The sequence below is a fragment of the Amblyomma americanum genome, chromosome 1 (genome assembly GCF_052857255.1).
Source record: "Amblyomma americanum isolate KBUSLIRL-KWMA chromosome 1, ASM5285725v1, whole genome shotgun sequence".
Taxonomy (NCBI): Eukaryota; Metazoa; Arthropoda; class Arachnida; order Ixodida; family Ixodidae; genus Amblyomma; species Amblyomma americanum.
Genome location: NC_135497.1, coordinates 398,333,458 through 398,346,673, shown reverse-complemented (window position 1 = coordinate 398,346,673; position 13,216 = coordinate 398,333,458). Strand labels below are relative to the sequence as shown.

Genomic DNA, 13,216 nt, shown 5'->3' with positions numbered 1-13,216 from the left:
CGGAGTTGCAGTATTGCAGTGACACTCATGAACAACTAGCACTGCTGCAAATTTACTTGGACAAGGCGTTCGATCTAGTGTGCCATTCATTTATTTTTCTCTTTTAAATCATGTCAGTGTTGGCTCAATTCTGTCTTCTCGGATGCGCCTTTGTTACAGAAACTGTTCCACGCGCTTGATTGTAAATTGCTTTCTCTCTCAACCAGTCTACATTCAGTCACCTGCGAAACAAGGTTGCCCACTGTCCCCGCTCCTAGCTGTTCGCACTATACTTGAGGCACCTTGAATAAGTGTTATAAAGAGTAGAGCAGTCAGTGGTTTCCGTATAATGGGTCACGAACTGTATGTATTAGCTTATGCACATAACCTCATGTTTCTCTGCGCTGATAAGCCAAGCATCGATGAGGTGACTGGTTTAACGGAGGATTTTGGTTCAGTGTCACGAGCTCGAATTAATCGTTCTAAGAGTTGCGGTCTCTGGTTTGGAATGTGGGGATCGACACCTACTTTATATGCTGGTATGCAATAGACACCTAGACCACCCAAGTATCTTGGCGTCCCTTTGAGTGCCTATAACCGCAGCGCATATTACTGGAAAGACCGTGTGCCAACTCTTCAGCGCTGTACTCAGGCTTTTGTCCCCCATGGTCTGTCTATTTTTGGCAGGCTGACCGCATATAATCTGTTTCTCGCCACCGAAATTTAGTATGTACTTCAAATTATTCATTGCACAAGACTATATATATCCCGTCTTTTAACTGAGTTTTTTCCACTTTTGTGTGGGATTCGTCTTTTGAATCTTTGAGGTGTGATAAACTTCCTGCCTGTAAGCGCTGCCGGCCTTGGTTTAGTCATCCCGTATGTCCGACAAAGAGCCTCACGTTTCAAGGTTGTGTGTGACACGACACAACCAAAAGTTCTTGCGTTCTTGCAAGTCAATTTAGTTCATGTTTCTGAGGCATAATGCATGCGGTGTATTCGGCTGTTCGTTTCCTGCTTGTATGTTTCTCTGTTCAGCGACCTGCCTTTATAGTGTCGAAGAAACGGTTGTATAAGGATTCAATTCATATTCTTTTTTCTCTGCCCATGCACTGCTCTGGATATTTTGGTTTACCAAGATATGACGTACTAAAAGAGCACGTAAAATACCTCTTTCGCCGTGTACCAATACATTTCTCTAAAAGCTGCATAGCGAGGCATTGCCCGTTAAAATATGGTTAGAAAAAAAGGGCATTTTTGTGTCTACAGGTGAATTACCGCCTTTTTGATGCCCCAGAAACGATTGAGAATTGTTTGATTGATTGCAGAGATGCAATACTCGTTTGAGACATCTTGTAACGGACATTGAAAAAAATGCTTAATATAAAACCGCATTCTGTATATATCTCACTGCACCGCCATTTGTTGATGAATCATAGACATGTTCTCCCCGATTGGACTCTATACACAGCCTCTGGGAAACGCGCGTGATGAACCGACATTGTGAATCTTTTGCTTCAGCAAAAAGCCACTTTCTCATAATGATTCTTCATCTAAAGTAATTGTATGCTCATAGCGAGTTTAAAACCAAGTAGCAACCACTCTTATGCTGTGCTGCTCATAGCCTTTTTCTACTGCAACCCTGCTTAGGTGAGTCGAATTATGATGTAGTAGTGACGTGTCCTATTTTGCGTCTTTTCTCTTGGTTATTTAGGTGTGTCGAATTGTGAATTGTGTTGATTGGCGATTGTTTTATTCATGGATTGTTTTATTCATATATATATATATATAGTTCATGTGCATTGAGCTTTGCATCACTGTAATGAATATCATTTAAAAAGAAAATATGATAGCATACTGCTGTCATGTAGTGGGAATCGAAGCTGATCGGTTCGCGCAACCGCGGGATTGGAAACCCAGTTGTGGCAATATTTATTTTAATTCTGCATACTCAGGGTGAGGGAAGCCACAAGATTGTTGGTTGAGTTTGAGCACCTGAAGTAGTGCTATCGCACATTTGAAAATTCACAGGCAATCTTCACGCGATGCGACAAGTGTGCATCAGCAGAATTGTTTGTGCAGTGTTCGTGAAAAAATATGCAGTCGACTGCGCACAGGTGCTGAGTGAGGGTGAATTTCCGGGCACTTTGAAAGGGAGGTTGTAGAGGGGCAGAGGGCGGATCTCATTTTGATCTATGAATTTCTGGGCTTTTTTTCGCTATAAAAATTCACTGCAGCATGTTTTTCTTATGCAAAATTTTTGCTTGTGGTGGGGGAGGGGACTTGGACATCTTGTTTTGCAAAAGGCGTTTTTTACTGAAATAATCGAAGCCGGATATATCGAAGTCACAGTGATCGAAAAAAAGGATCGATATACCGATAGTTCAATAAATAAAAATGGAAGTTGATAAGCTTATCCCTAACCTAAAGCCGAGAATACACTGAACCCGGAGTAGTAACGTGCTTTTTGCAGCGACATGCCCAACGCCGTCGTGCTGGGAGCACATCGCTCTCTATACATTGCTGGATCTAGACTGCTTCTCATCGAGGATGCAGCGGACTGTGCTGAGTAAGTAGCCACTATCTATTACAGGACGTCGTTGACTATAAACAGAGTAATCTATCCTAATTAAGGTACAGCTGGTGTCCGCAACGCCTTCGGCAGAGAAGCGCGCCAAGGGAAGGCGGCCGCTCTGCCTTGGTTAGTGCAGGGTGGCTTCACCGTATGACAGCAATGTGGCGTGATAAATTTAGCGCTTAAGTACTAAGGCACCCTTGCGCAGACCTTACCGTCACCTCATCACGCGGTTTCACAGTCCTGTGCCGCGCGGTGGACCCGTCTCCACGTGCAGGCCGTTAAGAGCCACTAGGAAGGCCGCGGCGTGCAGTTCGATATATCGAAAAAGCGACGAAATTTCAATTCGATATATACCGCGACTTTCCTATTCTTGTACCAAGTGCTTTAATCGGGATGATCTGTGTGTTCGATATAGCCAGTAATTCGAAATATCCGCGGTTCGATATATCCAGACTCGACTATCATAAACAAAGGAACCAGGAGATTTTTCGTTTTAGGCGTCCTACTTACGAAATTTTAGCCACCTTTCTTTGCGGCAAGAAAAGCTCACTTGACTTTGAGAGAGTGCGGAATAGGATTGGCGCCGGACAATCGGTGTGCGCAGCATGCAGTTCGCCGCTCTTGTGGGTTCCGTCGTTTGGGTTGCTCCCGAAGCAGTGCAAAGAGCAGGGCTTTGTCGGGGAGCAAGCTGCTGCCGCTTTCCGCAGCCATAATAAGATTGTCCTGCTCATTACTAATCAATTCCTAGTTACTAAATAACTCTGCTTACAACAGTACAGCGCTTACTACTATTTTACTAGTGCTACAGTGATACTGCTATTACATCGCATTATCCGGTTCTATATGCCTCAGACGCCTTCCCGACCCGAGACTACGGGCAACGACAGACGGTTTTTACCTTCACAACACTCCTTTGCTTCGCGGGCACTGCTCTAAGACAACACTAAAGGCAGCCTGTACCAATATAGGGAAGGACAATGCATGAAGAAGCAGCGGTGATGTAGTTTTCCTTCCCGGGACCCTTTACTGAACATTGACGTCTAGCGAGACAGAAACAGCATGACAGCAGAAATTCAGTTGCATAAATTATTCAGTGGCCTTTGCGATGACAATATTCATGTATAATAATGGCTTACACAGCATTACTAAAAGGAAACATGCATTCTAAGTTTCATGTCTGTACTCCTCTGAAACGCGACCGCGCATGGCCAAAGTCCAGCTTTCTTTGACATCACTTCTGAGACAACTGTGAAATATTGTCAGATATTGTTTGAACACTCTGGTAGGAATGGTATAATCTTCCGATGTGTGACAAAATCTTGCTTTTAAAATTTTCAATGCACTCGCTCCACGTATTTAAATCTGCGATATAAAACCAATGGGGCACGTTTCTGACAAAAATAGCGGACATCTTGAAGAGTGCCGAGTGGAATCTGTAGAGCGCAGATATATTGTAACAGTTGTTACACTGAAAAGGAACTGCAGCGGCTGAACGAGGGCACCAGAGAAAACGGACCTACACTTCAGCGTCGTCTACTTCTAGAGGCTGCGATCTCTTTCTTCTTCTACTTCCAATACTCGTGTCACTGCCCCCTCTTCAGGAGCATCGCCCCGATGCGGTGTTACCGCCAGACCGAATAGCGGGGAGAAAAAGTGTTCAAGAGGTACACCACGAGTCTGGCATCACGGAATATGAATACATGCAGCCGGAAAGTCTCTCGGGGGGTCGCTCGTAGTACGGCTTCATTCGCACCACATGCACAACGTCGCTGCGCTTGCCGTTGTGCGATGAACGAGCTGGCGAGGCTGGTGCAACTTCGTACGTTACGTCGCTGAGGCGGCGGACAACAAGGTAAGGGCCGAAGTAGCGGCGCAGTAACTTTTCGGACAGCCCGCGACGACGAACGGGCGTCCAAACCCACACATAGTCGCCTGGGTGGTAGGTAACGTAGCGGCGTCCAAGGTTGTAGCGGTCAGCATCGATAGACGACCGTCACGTCGTACTCCTGTAAACGGAGGCTCCATGTGGCCAACCGGCCAGAAGGGTGTTGAATGCTGGCCAGCCAGCATAGCGAGTGATGATCGCTGACAACACGAAACGGTCGGCCGTAGATGTAAGGTCGAAACTTACTCAGAGCCCAGATGACGGCAAGGCACTCTTTTTCGGTCGTCGAATAGTTCCGTTCCGATCGAGAAAGTGTGCGGCTCGCGTAGGCGATTACTCGCTCTGCGCCGTCCTGCCACTGTACGAGGATCGCTCCGAGGCCGACATTGCTGGCGTCAGTGTGGACATCAGTCTCTGCATTCTCGTCAAAATGAGCTAGTATTGGTGGACTTTGAAGGCGGCAGCGGAGTACCTCGAAGGCTGCGTCTTGGGCACTTCCCCATACGAAGGGTGTGTCATCTTGAGTCAAGGCAGTCAATGGCTCAGCTAGGCGAGAAAAATCTTTAACAAAGCGGCGGTAATACGAGCAGAGGCCCAAAAAACGTAGGAGGGCCTTCTTGTCGGTTGGGCGTGGGAAACTGGAGACGGCGGAAGTCTTGTCGGGGTCTGGAAGAACACCTCGTGCGCTGACATGTCCTAAGAAACGAAGCTCCTCGAAAGCGAAATGGCATTTCTCTGGCTTGATCGTTAGTTGTGCAGACTGAAGAGCTTGAAGGACAATGCGCAATCGCTGCAAGTGTTGTTCGAAGCTAGACGAAAAGATGACCACGTCGTCCAGGTACACAAGGCACGTCTGCCACTTCAAACCAGCTAAAACAGTGTCCATCATGCGTTGAAATGTGGCCGGAGCGGAGCAAAGTCCAAACAGGAGCACCTTAAATTCGTACAGACCGTCGGGTGTCACGAAAGCCGTTTTCTCGCGGTCTCGCTCGTCCACCTCGATCTGCCAATATCCGCTTTTCAGATCTAAGGAAGAGAAGAACCCGGCGTCCCGGAGTCGGTCAAGGGCATCATCGATCCTCGGGAGTGGGTATACGTCTTTTTTGGTAACATTATTCAGTTTCCTGTAATCAACACAGAATCGCAACGTGTTGTCTTTCTTTTTCATCAGGACCACCGGCGACGCCCACGGACTTGTTGACGGCTGTATAACGTCGTCTGCAAGCGTTTCATCGACTTGCGTCCTAATAGCTTCGCGCTCTTTAGGCGAAACGCGGTATGGACGCTGACAAACTGGTGGCGTGGCCGAATCGGTGACAATGCGATGCTTGGCTACCGGCGTACGTCCGACCTTGGAGCTCGCCGCGAAGCAATCTTTAAAATCAAGTAGCAGCGACGACAGAAGGTTCTTCTGATAAGGTGACAACTCCGGGTACTGATCCGGAGTACCCGGGTTAGAACCCAACCGCGGAGGCCGCGTTTCGACGGAGGCGAAACGCAAAAGCGACCGTGTGCTGTTCGATGCCAATGCACGCAGGTGGTCTAAATTATTCCGGAGCCCTCCACTACAGCACCTCTTTCTTCTTTTCTTCTCTCAGTCCCTCCTTTATTCCTTCCCTTGCGACGCGGTTCAGGTGTCCGCCGAGATGAGATACTGCGCCATTTCCTTTCCCCCAAAACCAGTTTTCATTTTTCTTATAGCACTACTAGCACGTCTGTTACCATTCGGAGTGAAATGTTCAACTTCCATGCTTTCGTTCATCTTTAAATTCTCGTTGCATGTCAGGACTTAGTCACCCTGTGCGGGGTGTGGCGCAGCGGTTGGGTTAAGAGCAGGCAGAAAGAGCTGTCAGTATTGTTAGAGATGACCCTTAAGATTAAATTATTGTTAGCAAATACGCGCTGAAGAAATGAGACGATTAGGCACTTATGTGAAGGAAATGCAAAAGGATATATTTACAAAAACGTATTTACATGCCAAAATAGTTACTCGCGAATTCGCACCCGCTCGCGCACCCGCACCGTCGAGCATCGCACACACACACTCTCTGAGACACACTCGTTCCTTGTCGTCCGCCTCTTCGCTGTGTCCCCTCCCAGCGCCGCAGGCTACCGCGCACTTACAATGCACCGGAAGCGCACACACACGCACACACTCACGCGCACATGTGCATGGGCCCACTTGAAAGCAGACGCCGCGCGGCTCTCCAGTTCGTACTTCGGGTGGCGGGGGCATTGCCCGCGACCCTAACGACCACACCAATTGGTAACGAAGCGGGCGACCATCGGTCCGTTCGCAGAACGGTGGGTGGCGCCAAAGACGCTCCCCGTACAGAAAGCACACGTGTGGGCACAAAAGCACGCTCGCTGCACAGAACGACACTTGCGGAAAGAAGAAACATTTGTGTAATAAATGGCTCTTTCTTACACTCGGGCATTCTGACAAAACTTAACGGCCTCGTTAATAGAAGTGAACAAAACTGTACAACACACAAACACTTCGCAAACAGTCAAGAAACATATACAGACGTATGAATACAACTAGAATAGAACGGATGCGGGGAGTAGACAAGTGGGTAAAATTAGTAGCACGCATCCTTGGATGTGGCCTGAAAAATAGTTCAGCTCGGCACTGCGCGTTTGCGTTCCGAACGCCTGAGTAGCTGCGGGACACTCTCCACTTCTCTCGCAGTGTCTTCCTCTTCGGTGGATGACTCGTCGTCTTCTAAGCGGTCTTGCGGGTGCGTTGACGTCCACCCCTTCAGCTGTGACACGTGAGCTGTAGTCGCAAAACGAGTATTCTTGCACTGATCGAGCTCTGTCACTCGATATGTATCAGAGGGTAGAGCCTGGGTTACTACCAACGGTCCTCTGTACTTACGCTGGGCCTTCGTTGGTTTTCCGGTCTGCTCAGGAGCCTTAGTCATGAACACGATGTCGCCGACATCGTAGAGACGTGCTGGAAAGTGTCTTCGATCATACGCTGCCTTGCTTTTCTCTTGCTCGGCGATGATGCGCTGTCGAACTCGTGTTCGCAATTCCTCGGGGTTTTCCCATTGGGCTTCGTCGCTGCCGACAATTCTTCTCAAGGCGGTGCTGTGGAACCCCGGCTGGTACCCGTACAGCATTTCGAAGGGTGTCTTGCCTGATGTCTTGTTTACGGCATTGTTGATGTCACGTTCTGCCTTTGAAAGTTTTTCGTCCCAATCGCGCTGCTTTGGGTCGCTCATTGAAGTTGCGATGACGGGCAGAACTGTCCGGTTTACTCTCTCCACAAGGCCGTTTGCTTGCGGGTGGCGCGTCGAGTTAAGCACATAACGTATGCATCGCGCAGTGCAGAATTCAGCAAAGGCGCGCGACGTGAAGCAACTGCCTCTATCGCTAATAACTGTCCTTGGCAGACCTCTTTCGAGAACGAACTCCTCTAGCGCACGGAGCATATGCTTGGTTGATGTGTCGCGTGTAGAGATCAGTCTCACAAATCTGATGAGGTTGTCGATGAACACAAGAAGGTACTGGTTGCGCTTCTTGCTTAGGACGAATGGCCCCATGTGGTCCATATGTATCACCTCGAACGGTCGTTTGCCCGGTGGAATTGGGTGTAAAAGACCTTCTCGTCTGCCAGCAGGTACTTTGTTGTAAATGTATTCGAAACACTGCGAAATGTGCTTGCGGACGTAGTTCCTCATTCGTGGGAACCAAAAGCTCTCTTGGATTTTGGAAACTGTCTTTTCCAGTGCGAAGTGTCCCATCAAATCATGCGATTGCACCACAACTGCCTTTCGCATGCATTTTGGCAGTACGAATTTGAACTTCACGTTTCCTTCCTCTTCTATCTCTCTCACGAGTCTTCCCTCCCTCACGTTGTAACCCTTCGCTCTTGCCTTCTCTTCCTTCGTACGATCGCTCTCCGGTTTCTCTAGAATGGTTAGAAGCTCTCGCAGCTCTTCATCGCCTCTCTGAAGAACCACTACTTGTTCGGCAAGGTCACACGCCACGCACACCTCGAACCTTTCTTCTAGCAGGGTGTTCATCGTGTCTTGAGGAGCTTCAACGGGACCACGGCTGAGAGAGTCGACGTGGAGCATTCGTGTTCCCGGGCGGTGCTTGATTGTGAACTCGAACTCCTGGATCAAATCATACCACCTTGCGATTTGCGGCTTTTGGGTTCGCTGCGCGTTGAGGTAAACCAAAGCCTGGCAGTCGGTAACAATTGTAACGTGTATTCCCAGCAGCAGCGGTCTCAGGCGATCCACTGCCCAAACAATTGCCATTAACTCGAGCTTAGACGAGTGGTAATTCTTTTCCGCGTCCGTCGTCTTTTTACTAACACAATAGACGAGATGCCATTTGTCGCCCTTCTTTTGGAGCAGCATTGCTGCTAGGCCTTTCGCACATGCATCGGTACGTAACTCAGTCTCCGCTTTCGGGTCATACAGCTGGAGCACAGGTTCACACATGAGCCCTGATTTGAGCTCCTGGGAACTTTCCTCTTGTTCAGAGCCCCATACAAATTTTTCTTCTTTCTTGGTGAGCCTGGTGAGAGGTTCGGCAATCAGAGCATATTTCGCGATGAAACGGCGAAAGAAGCTCGTCAGCCCCAAGAACCGCCTGACGTCATGAGCGTTTTTCGGTACAGGGAAAAGCTCTATTGCCTGCACCTTAGCTTCTCCGGGCTGCACCGTTCCCTCCTTGAGGCGAAAACCCAGAAATTCAACGCTGTCCTTAGCGAAGGCGCACTTGCTAAGTCTCACGTTTAGATTCGCCCTTTTGAAAGCCTCGAGAACCTGGCGCAGCCGCACGAGTAACTCGTTCCAGTTCCGTGCCGGAATGAGCACGTCATCCAAATAGCACATTGGAATCGTGCCCCTCAAAGGCCCCAAGACTCGATTCATCAGGCGCTGGAACACCGATGGAGCGTTTGTGAGCCGAAATGTCATCCTTTCGAACTGCCCTGTCTCATCAGGTGTTATGAAAGCTGTTTTGCTCTTTGCTTCGTCGCTGAGTGGCACCTGCAGATAGCCGTGAGCAAGGTCCAGCACAGTGTACAGCTTCGCCCCAGACAGTTTCTCAAGCTGTTCGTCCATGCTAGGGAGCGGGTACTTTTCCTTCAATGTCTGCGCGTTCAGGCGGCGGTAATCGACGACTAAACGCTTCTCGCCGTTCTTTTTTTGCACTAGGATCACTGGGCTCGCGTAAGGCGACGAGGTCTCGCTTACGATACCCTCTCTTTTCCACTCTCCAACAATCTCACGAATTGTCTCTCTCTCCGCGGCATTTGTTCGGTACGGCCTAACCGCAACAGGCGAACTTCCAGGTGTCTCCGTGATGTCCATCTTAACCACAGGAGTGCATCCCAGCTCGCTAACGTTGTTGGCGAAGCAGTCGCGATATTCACTTAGAAGGCCAAGAAGTTCAGCCTTTTGCTGCTTCGTTACTGAGGGCCCTACTTCAAGCGGCTGATCCTCGATTGGTCTGCGCTCTGTCGCAACGCAGAAAACCTTGGGCTCAGTTGCATCGCTCTCGCTCACGCGGGCAGGTTGGTTTTGGCTGTCAGGTATCTCCACAACGTCAACCTCCATGACGCGCCCGAGTCGCCGTCCCCTTTTCACAAGCAAGTCTTTGTCTCCGCTCGTGAAAATCGGCACACTAATCTCCCCTTCTCTCATGTCGACAAGAATTTCGCTTCCAAGTGTACTGAACAAAACAGGGCCTGACAAATCGGAATCTGATGATAAGATTATCCAATTAATGGAGTTAGAGTGAATGACGGTCTCTCTAGTCGCTTTCACACGCAGTCTGGGCTTATTAAACGGCTCCAGGTGAGAGAACGGACATACACTTTTGTGCCAGAAGCGCAAACAACCACCCAGCCTGGCGTAGGCCACGTAAGGTAGTTCTGTGTACGTTCTCCCGACAAGCAAGTCAACTGTCAAAGTATCGTCTGGCACTACAAGAAAAGGAACGTTCTCGCCTTTGACACCGTCGATCTCGAGGTCTGTGTAGCACTTGCCGATCGCCCTGGCTGAAGGAGTGCCTTGGCTGCCGAAACCGTAGAGGGCCGTGGCATCCTTCGTCAGCCTCGCACTGCAGCGTGCAGCCGCAGAGGCACGCAGGAGGCATCCAGAGCTGCCGTTGTCGATCATGCCGACTAGGGTCGTAGTCCCGTTCAGCATGGCCTGCTTCAGTAGCGCTCCAGGTGAGATTTTCTGTTCGGTGTCGGTCACTGTGTTGGTCTCGTTGCGCTGGCTCATCGAACAATGACGCTGCGTGTGGCCGCTCTTCCCACAGCGTAAGCATTTCATCTCATGCCTTTCTTCTGGACAATCGCGGGAGATGTGTCCGAATCGCCCACAGTTGTAGCACTTGAACTGGCCTCTTTCGTTGGTCAGGGGTGGTCTCCTGTCCTTGCCAAATCGATCGTACGTAGTCTTCCGCGCAGGTGGTGTTTCTGCAACCCTTTCGGTGGCCGCCGTGAATTGCCTCTTCTCACGCGTGCCGCCAAACCTTTGCTCCCGCTCTCGGTCGATACGCTCAAATTCCATAATATCGTGGAGAAGATCGTCGTCGTCCTCGTGGGTGCGTCCAAGTAGCATAGTACAGAGCTGCCTTGAGCGGAGACCAGTCAGCACCTGCTCCCGGGTGTCACAAAAATCGAGGTTGGCCTCTCGACAAAGACGCACCTTTGAATGGAAGTAGGCTGTTGTGCTTTTGTTGCGCTGCTGTACTCGCTCCTGCAGGCATCTTCCTCCATCGTTCTGCCGCTTGTGTCTGGCCGCAGAAGGTGCGGCGGAAGTGGTAGTCAAAATTTTCCCACGACGTATTCACTTCTTTGTGAGAACGCAGCCAGTCCTTGGCAGGTCCCACAAGGTGGCACTTAGCAGTCTCCAACTTGAATGGTTCAGGCCATCTGTGCAGTGTAGCGGTGGTCTGCAGGTTTCCCAGCCACTCTTTCGCCGACGCCGCATCGCCGCTGCCATCGAAGTCAGAAATGTTCTTGCTGAGGTCAGGCATCGCCTGATAGGTTGTTGTTGCTGCTGCCACGCCTGGCGCTCCTGATGACGCTGATAGAGCGAGCCTTTCCAGCAGACTGGCCAACAGACGGTCTTTTCCCGCATCGCGCTCAGGAAGTCGCTCACTGAAATGCTGTCACTCACTTTCCCTTCATCTTGACCGTCGGTGGTGCCCGCTGTCGCTCCTGAAGGTGTCTCGCTCATGGTCGTGATTAACTACAGTTCGCTCTCTGGAATTCGCAGTCTCCAGTCCGGTTCGCGCAGTTACAATCCCACTTCTGAATAATGTTAGAGATGACCCTTAAGATTAAATTAATGTTAGCAAATACGCGCTGAAGAAATGAGACGATTAAGCACTCATGTGAAGGAAATGCAAAAGGATATATTTACAAAAACTTATTTACATGCCAAAATAGTTACTCGCGAATTCGCACCCGCTCGCGCACCCGCACCGTCGAGCATCGCACACACACACTCTCTGAGACACACTCGTTCCTTGTCGTCCGTCTCTTCGCTGTGTCCCCTCCCAGCGCCGCAGGCTACCGCGCAGTTACAATGCACCGGAAGCGCACACACACGCACACACTCACGCGCACATGTGCACGGGCCCACTTGAAAGCAGACGCCGCGCGGCTCTCCAGTTCGTACTTCGGGTGGCGGGGGCATTGCCCGCGACCCTAACGACCACACCAATTGGTAACGAAGCGGGCGACCATCGGTCCGTTCGCAGAACGGTGGGTGGCGCCAAAGACGCTCCCCGTATAGAAAGCACACGTGTGGGCACAAAAGCACGCTCACTGCACAGAACGACACTTGCGGAAAGAAGAAACATGTGTGTAATAAATGGCTTTTTCTTACAGTATGCGGTGAGAGATCGCGGGCATCGGGCACGGGAACATTGTAATTAGGGAGCCAAGGTTTTGTATGTCGAAGTTGTTTTATTTAGTTGCTCAAATATGCGCCCTTCGGCATAAGAGGGTTATATGCACTTGTGCAGTCCGGTGTCGGCTATGAGTGCCAACAAGGCCCGGTATTGGGACCCATGGGCCAGATTCGAGTGTCCTGTGGTCGGCTGGGGTGGTCAGCCTGAATGTTGTGGTGTCGCCTGCGTGGCTCCCGTTTTCCAGGGCAAGTCAGCAGAAAGTGATGTAACGTTGCCTCTGTAGCAGAAGCAGGGCAGAAGGGGCAGTTCAAAAGCGGGGTTTTTGATGTCCAGGAGGCCTTGACCGCAGGCGTCAGCGCAGCATTCACCCTGATCCTATACAACGCCACCACCTCACGATGAGTTAAACCGCCGGGAAGGTTGGATCCACGCGGTGGAATTAAAGCACGCGTGGAGCGGCGGAGAAATTCCTTTTCAGGTAGTACAGCGTCTCCAGCGGATAATTTCAGCAGAGGAAGCGTCTACGGGACTTGCAGTAGATGGGATGCACTGTCCGCTTCCCTAAGATAGTGCGTACTGCGCCGAGCCCATAGAACTCGGACAGGGCATGGATACGTTTCCACGATGGAGCACTCATCGACAACAATCCCAGGGGACAGGCTACGCGCCATAGAGCCCCTACTGCTTGTGTTCAGTCGTTATATAGGAGAATATAATTTGGTGGAGTACAGAGGAGGTCCTTTAAAATGGACAAGCAGTAACAAATGGCAATGGGCTCTGCTATCACAGAGGGAAGCGGCGCCTCTGTGATGTAGCAACATGCCTGGCGTGCAGTGGGTTGAGCTGGACAGAGAAGACTGGTGTGGAGCATGTTATCT

The 13,216-nt window shown here is 50.2% G+C and overlaps 1 pseudogene; it reads right to left on the bottom strand.

Moving 5' to 3' along the window:
* Positions 1-7,063: 7,063 nt before the first annotated feature.
* Positions 7,064-11,659, bottom strand: LOC144123570 (uncharacterized; annotated as a pseudogene).
* Positions 11,660-13,216: the final 1,557 nt, after the last annotated feature.